Below are 8,227 nucleotides of genomic sequence, written 5' to 3' on the forward strand. Positions count from 1 at the left end.
GCAACATTGTTTCAGCATCACGTATGAACAATGCCATTGTACTCTTCCTAAACACTGTGGAAAGAGCTCATGAACTGATACAAACTGGGATCGTATTACACGACCAGTTTACACCTGTGTACCCCCTTGGCACCCCGGCAAAAAAAACTGGTAAACTGGTTATTTGGTCAACTGGTATCATCTATTAGGAAGATCCCCCTGGGGTGTAAGTCCCCCCTAGTGAAACACCTGGTATCTTTTCGGAGGCTAGTGTACATGGTGCTGAGGGACGGAGCTGAAAACCTGGACCTGGCTTTGAAGCTCAGGGTGGAGGGGTTTGAATACATGATCTTCGCATCGTCGGATGCTGAAATTAAGTGTTTTGGGTGCGGGCAGACTGGTCACCTCGTCCGTGGCTGTCCTGAGAAAAGGTCCGAGGCCAACGTGAGTGACGGAGCCGGAAGACTGGAACCTGACACGCCCCCAACCGCTGAAACTGGCACCCCTGCAGCCGAGGCGGATCCAGAGGGTGTGCCGGCTACCAGGACACTGGCCCCGGTCGTGGAAGCAGACCTGGAGCGAGGTGAGATGATGGAGGCTAGATCTGATGGAGGAAGACAACCTACAGTGGACCTAAACCAGGAGGAACCCAGTGCTGTGGTGGAGGTGACAATCTTACCAGCTGAGATACCCGTGGAGGATGCGCAGACTGATGCAGCGCCGATACAACCCAAGCAAAATTATCACAGCCAGGAGGTACAGTGTGGCAACCTTGACTTAACACCTGTGGGAACACTAGAGCAGGAGGAGGGGGCTGACATGGATTTGGACCCTGTGTTTAAAACCCCTGCCAAAAGGAAGAAGAGAGCCCAAAGTACTGTAAGTAAGATAAAAAAAGAATGTGCTGGCTGTAGACAATGATGCCTCTGATAGTGATGATGGTCACTCTGATTCAGGTTGGTCAGTAGGTTCACAGGAAGACCCCCCAAGCTCGCCAAGCTATTGGGACTGAAGACTGGTCTGTTATTTTTGGATCAGGAAAAAGCCTTTGGCCAAGTTGAACATAGATACCTGTGGAAAGTTATGGAAAACTTTGGGTTTTATGGCTATGATCAGGGTGTTGTACAATGACATTGAGAGTGTGCTGAAGGTTAACGGTGGTTTGTGTGCCCCATTTAAGGTGTCTAGGGGCATTAGGCAAGGATGTTCTTTGTCTGGTTTCCTTTACTCCATTGCAATAGAGCCGCTGTTATGTAAACTCAGAGACGTGATTACTGGCTTTAGAATCCCTAACTGCAGCAACACTTTTTGTATGTCAGCTTATGCTGACAATCTGGTAGTCATGGTTAACTCACAGGCAGATGTTGATGGTTTAATTAAAGTTTTAAAGGATTTTAACATTTTATCATCGGCCAAAGTTAACTGGATCAAAAGCGAGGCAATTTTAGTTGGGGAGTGGGCTGGCAAGGAACCCAAACTTCCGGATGGGTTAGTGTGGAAACTAGGAGGTTTTAAGTATCTGGGAGTGTATCTGGGGGACAATGATTTTATGATGAAGAACTGGGAGGGTGTTTTAGAAAAGGTGAAAGGCAGGTTACTGAAATGGAAATGGTTAGTTCACAAAATGTCCTACAGGGGTCGAGCTCTAGTTGTAAATAACCTGGCTGCCTCTTCATTGTGGCATAAATTGGCATGTGCTGACCCCCCGCCGAATCTGCTTGCAAACATCCGAACAATTCTGGTGAATTTTTTCTGGGATCAACTACACTGGGTTCCACAAGCAGTTCTGTATCTGCCCAAAGAGGAGGGTGGGCAAGGCCTAGTCCACCTGGCTAGCAGAACTGCGGCTTTTCGGCTACAGTTCATTCAGAGGTTCCTTACTGGCCCTGAGGACACTGTATGGAGGACAGTAGTAAATAGAATGTTGCAAACAGTGGGGGGACTAGGACTGGACAGAGCCTTGTTTTTAGTGGATATTAGGAAACTGGACACTGCTGGACTGCCAGTGTTTTATAGGGGTCTCTTTAAAATATGGAACCTTTTTACTGTGCACAGAGAGATCTGCTCCTCTCTTTACTGGGTTCTAGAGGAACCGTTAGTCCTTGGCGCTCGCTTAGATATCACTGGTCCAAACTCTAACGCGTTGTCCAGGGCTATGATATCAGTGGGAATCACAAAGCTTCGGCAGCTGGTTGGACTTGTTGGTCCTGAGCTTAGTAATGCTCAGAACCTGGCAGCACGTCTGGGAATGAGGTCCCTTCGCGTAGTGCTCCAATTCCTGCACAGGTGGAGATCTGCACTCACACTTGAGGAGCTGTTGCTCCTGAAGGACCATGCTGCAGGAGCTATTGAGCCTGTTGAGGGTGACCCTTTTCCTAATTGCACCATCTCCCCGGTCATGGCAGACTGTGAGGGCGTGCTGCTGGAATGTAATGGAGAAGCTGAAATGGAGTTGAGCTCAGCTAGCGGTAAGATATTGTACAAGGCCTGTGTTAAGGTCCTTAATAAGAAGAAGCTGGACAGGAGGGTGGACACTCCTTGGCGGAGGGAGCTCGGGATGGTTGACACTAAGCCAGAGTGGCCTTATACAAACCACCATTAACCAAAAAGGTTGCTGATCTGCAGTGGCGAATCCTTCATGGCATTGTCTCTGTGAATTCTTTTATTTCCGTTTTAAATCCTGAGGTTTCACACGAGTGTCCATTCTGTTTTCAAAGAGAGACGGTGTTTCATGCTTTTATGCACTGTTTTAGATTACGCCCTCTTTTTGACCTTTTACAGAATGTTTTTACGAATTTTAATGCTCCTTTCACACCTCAGGTTTTTATCCTTGGTTTTAAATATGTCAGAAGCCAAAGGTTTAAGTGTCAGCTGGTCAATTTTATTCTTGGCCAAGCAAAAATGGCGATTTACACAAGCAGAAAGAATAAAATAACACACAATATAGACCAAGAGGTTACTGTAATCTTCTCCAAACTGGTCAAAGCCAGGGTGAAGATAGATTTTATTTTTTACAAAAGTATGCATGACCTGGACTCTTTCCGGATGGTGTGGTGTGATGGAGATGTGGTGTGCTCGGTGGAGGAAGGTGAACTCTTTTTCGCACCTGAGCTTATATGAGAAGTATGACTTTATTTTAAAGGACTACAGTGGCTGGCCTACTTGCTTTTATTCTCATTTTTTTATTTTTTGTATTGAACTATTATGAAAGTTAATAAAATGCAAAACTGACTGAGACATAATAAAAGATTGTTAAAAGTCAAAAAAAGTCTCTTTCTCTCTCTCTCTCTCTCTCTCTCTCTCTCTCTCTCTATATATATATATATATATATATATATACAGTGTATCACATAAGTGAGTACACCCCTCACATTTCTGCAGATATTTAAGTATATCTTTTCATGGGACAACACTGACAAAATGACACTTTGACACAATGAAAAGTAGTCTGTGTGCAGCTTATATAACAGTGTAAATTTATTCTTCCCTCAAAATAACTCAATATACAGCCATTAATGTCTAAACCACCGGCAACAAAAGTGAGTACACCCCTTAGTGAAAGTTCCTGAAGTGTCAATATTTTGTGTGGCCACCATTATTTCCCAGAACTGCCTTAACTCTCCTGGGCATGGAGTTTACCAGAGCTTCACAGGTTGCCACTGGAATGCTTTTCCACTCCTCCATGACGACATCACGGAGCTGGCGGATATTCGAGACTTTGCGCTCCTCCACCTTCCGCTTGAGGATGCCCCAAAGATGTTCTATTGGGTTTAGGTCTGGAGACATGCTTGGCCAGTCCATCACCTTTACCCTCAGCCTCTTCAATAAAGCAGTGGTCGTCTTAGAGGTGTGTTTGGGGTCATTATCATGCTGGAACACTGCCCTGCGACCCAGTTTCCGGAGGGAGGGGATCATGCTCTGCTTCAGTATTTCACAGTACATATTGGAGTTCATGTGTCCCTCAATGAAATGTAACTCCCCAACACCTGCTGCACTCATGCAGCCCCAGACCATGGCATTCCCACCACCATGCTTGACTGTAGGCATGACACACTTATCTTTGTACTCCTCACCTGATTGCCGCCACACATGCTTGAGACCATCTGAACCAAACTAATTAATCTTGGTCTCATCAGACCATAGGACATGGTTCCAGTAATCCATGTCCTTTGTTGACATGTCTTCAGCAAACTGTTTGTGGGCTTTCTTGTGTAGAGACTTCAGAAGAGGCTTCCTTCTGGGGTGACAGCCATGCAGACCAATTTGATGTAGTGTGCGGCGTATGGTCTGAGCACTGACAGGCTGACCCCCCACCTTTTCAATCTCTGCAGCAATGCTGACAGCACTCCTGCGCCTATCTTTCAAAGACAGCAGTTGGATGTGACGCTGAGCACGTGCACTCAGCTTCTTTGGACGACCAACGCGAGGTCTGTTCTGAGTGGACCCTGTTCTTTTAAAACACTGGATGATCTTGGCCACTGTGCTGCAGCTCAGTTTCAGGGTGTTGGCAATCTTCTTGTAGCCTTGGCCATCTTCATGTAGCGCAACAATTCGTCTTTTAAGATCCTCAGAGAGTTCTTTGCCATGAGGTTCCATGTTGGAACTTTCAGTGACCAGTATGAGAGAGTGTGAGAGCTGTACTACTAATTTGAACACATCTGCTCCCTATGCACACCTGAGACCTAGTAACACTAACAAGTCACATGACATTTTGGAGGGAAAATGACAAGCAGTGCTCAATTTGGACATTTAGGAGTGTAGTCTCTTAGGGGTGTACTCACTTTTGTTGCCGGTGGTTTAGACATTAATGGCTGTATATTGAGTTATTTTGAGGGAAGAATAAATTTACACTGTTATATAAGCTGCACACAGACTACTTTTCATTGTGTCAAAGTGTCATTTTGTCAGTGTTGTCCCATGAAAAGATATACTTAAATATTTGCAGAAATGTGAGGGGTGTACTCACTTTTGTGATACACTGTAGTGTATCACAAAAGTGAGTACACCCCTCACATTTCTGCAGATTTTTAAGTATATCTTTTCATGGGACAACACTGACAAAATGACACTTTGACACAATGAAAAGTAGTCTGTGTGCAGCTTATATAACAGTGTAAATTTATTCTTCCCTCAAAATAACTCAATATACAGCCATTAATGTCTAAACCACAGGCAACAAAAGTGAGTACACCCCTTAGTGAAAGTTCCTGAAGTGTCAATATTTTGTGTGGCCACCATTATTTCCCAGAACTGCCTTAACTCTCCTGGGCATGGAGTTTACCAGAGCTTCACAGGTTGCCACTGGAATGCTTTTCCACTCCTCCATGAAGACATCACGGAGCTGGCGGATATTCGAGACTTTGCACTCCTCCACCTTCCGCTTGAGGATGCCCCAAAAATGTTCTATTGGGTTTAGGTCTGGAGACATGCTTGGCCAGTCCATCACCTTTACCCTCAGCCTCTTCAATAAAGCAGTGGTCGTCTTAGAGGTGTGTTTGGGGTCATTATCATGCTGGAACACTGCCCTGCGACCCATTTTCCGGAGGGAGGGGATCATGCTCTGCTTCAGTATTTCACAGTACTTATTGGAGTTCATGTGTCCCTCAATGAAATGTAACTCCCCAACACCTGCTGCACTCATGCAGCCCCAGACCATGGCATTCCCACCACCATGCTTGACTGTAGGCATGACACACTTATCTTTGTACTCCTCACCTGATTGCCGCCACACATGCTTGAGACCATCTGAACCAAACAAATTAATCTTGGTCTCATCAGACCATAGGACATGGTTCCAGTAATCCATGTCCTTTGTTGACATGTCTTCAGCAAACTGTTTGCGGGCTTTCTTGTGTAGAGACTTCAGAAGAGGCTTCTTTCTGGGGTGACAGCCATGCAGACCAATTTGATGTAGTGTGCGGCGTATGGTCTGAGCACTGACAGGCTGACCCCCCACCTTTTCAATCTCTGCAGCAATGCTGACAGCACTCCTGCGCCTATCTTTCAAAGACAGCAGTTGGATGTGACGCTGAGCACGTGCACTCAGCTTCTTTGGACGACCAACGCGAGGTCTGTTCTGAGTGGACCCTGCTCTTTTAAAACGCTGGATGATCTTGGCCACTGTGCTGCAGCTCAGTTTCAGGGTGTTGGCAATCTTCTTGTAGCCTTGGCCATCTTCATGTAGCGCAACAATTCGTCTTTTAAGATCCTCAGAGAGTTCTTTGCCATGAGGTGCCATGTTGGAACTTTCAGTGACCAGTATGAGAGAGTGTGAGAGCTGTACTACTAAATTGAACACACCTGCTCCCTATGCACACCTGAGACCTAGTAACACTAACAAATCACATGACATTTTGGAGGGAAAATGACAAGCAGTGCTCAATTTGGACATTTAGGGGTGTAGTCTCTTAGGGGTGTACTCACTTTTGTTGCCGGTGGTTTAGACATTAATGGCTGTATATTGAGTTATTTTGAGGGAAGAATAAATTTACACTGTTATATAAGCTGCACACAGACTACTTTTCATTGTGTCAAAGTGTCATTTTGTCAGTGTTGTCCCATGAAAAGATATACTTAAATATCTGCAGAAATGTGAGGGGTGTACTCACTTTTGTGATACACTGTATATATATATATATATATATATACAGGGGTTGGACAAAATAACTGAAACACATGGTTTTAGACCACAATAATTTATTAGTATGGTGTAGGGCCTCCTTTTGCGGCCAATACAGCGTCAATTCGTCTTGAAAATGACATATACAAGTCCTGCACAGTGGTCAGAGGGATTTTAAGCCATTCTTCTTGCAGGATAGTGGCCAGGTCACTACGTGATGCTGGTGGAGGAAAACGTTTCCTGACTCGCTTCTCCAAAACACCCCAAAGTGGCTCAATAATATTTAGATCTGGTGACTGTGCAGGCCATGGGAGATGTTCAACTTCACTTTCATGTTCATCAAACCAATCTTTCACCAGTCTTGCTGTGTGTATTGGTGCATTGTCATCCTGATACACGGCACCGCCATTGGATGCACATGGTCCTCCAGAATGGTCCGGTAGTCCTTGGCAGTGACGCGCCCATCTAGCACAAGTATTGGGCCAAGGGAATGCCATGATATGATCCACCCCCATGCTTCACTCTGGGCATGCAACAGTCTGGGTGGTACGCTTCTTTGGGGCTTCTCCACACCGTAACTCTCCCGGATGTGGGGAAAACAGTAAAGGTGGACTCATCAGAGAACAATACATGTTTCACATTGTCCACAGCCCAAGATTTGCGCTCCTTGCACCATTGAAACCGACGTTTGGCATTGGCACGAGTGACCAAAGGTTTGGCTATAGCAGCCCGGCCGTGTATATTGACCCTGTGGAGCTCCCGACGGACAGTTCTATTGGAAACAGGAGAGTTGAGGTGCACATTTAATTCTGCCGTGATTTGGGCAGCCGTGGTTTTATGTTTTTTGGATACAATCCGGGTTAGCACCCGAACATCCCTTTCAGACAGCTTCCTCTTGCGTCCACAGTTAATCCTGTTGGATGTGGTTTGTCCTTCTTGGTGGTATGCTGACATTACCCTGGATACCGTGGCTCTTGATGCATCACAAAGACTTGCTGTCTTGGTCACAGATGCGCCAGCAAGTTGTGCACCAACAATTTGTCCTCTTTTGAACTCTGGTATGTCACCCATAATGTTGTGTGCATTGCAATATTTTGGGCAAAACTGTGCTCTTACCCTGCTAATTGAACCTTCACACTCTGCTCTTACTGGTGCAATGTGCAATTAATGAAGATTGGCCACCAGACTGGTCCAATTTAGCCATGAAACCTTCCACACTAAAATGACAGGTGTTTCAGTTATTTTGTCCAACCCCTGCATATACTGTATATATATATATAGACAAAATATTAGTATGTGACCTTTTTGTTGGCCAGGCAGTGTGTGTATACATATATATATATATATTAGGGCTGTCAAACGATTAAAATTTTTAATCGCGATTAATCTCTGTTAACATTAAAATGGTGAACACATTTTATGCTAAATGTACTTATGTTAAAAACTGCTGGGACAAGAGAAAACTGTAAGGGAGTTTATTCACTCACATACTAGGCAGTAAATGTCAGATTGTAGGTTAGAATTTCTCCATCAGCAAACATTGTAGATCAGCGGTGCTTTAGGTGGGATAAGGCGTAGTTATTGTATCAGACTTGTCTGTGGTTGTATCGTGACGATGGTTTGATGGAC

The sequence above is a fragment of the Trichomycterus rosablanca genome, chromosome 7 (assembly GCF_030014385.1).
Source record: "Trichomycterus rosablanca isolate fTriRos1 chromosome 7, fTriRos1.hap1, whole genome shotgun sequence".
In the NCBI taxonomy this organism is placed as follows: Eukaryota; Metazoa; Chordata; class Actinopteri; order Siluriformes; family Trichomycteridae; genus Trichomycterus; species Trichomycterus rosablanca.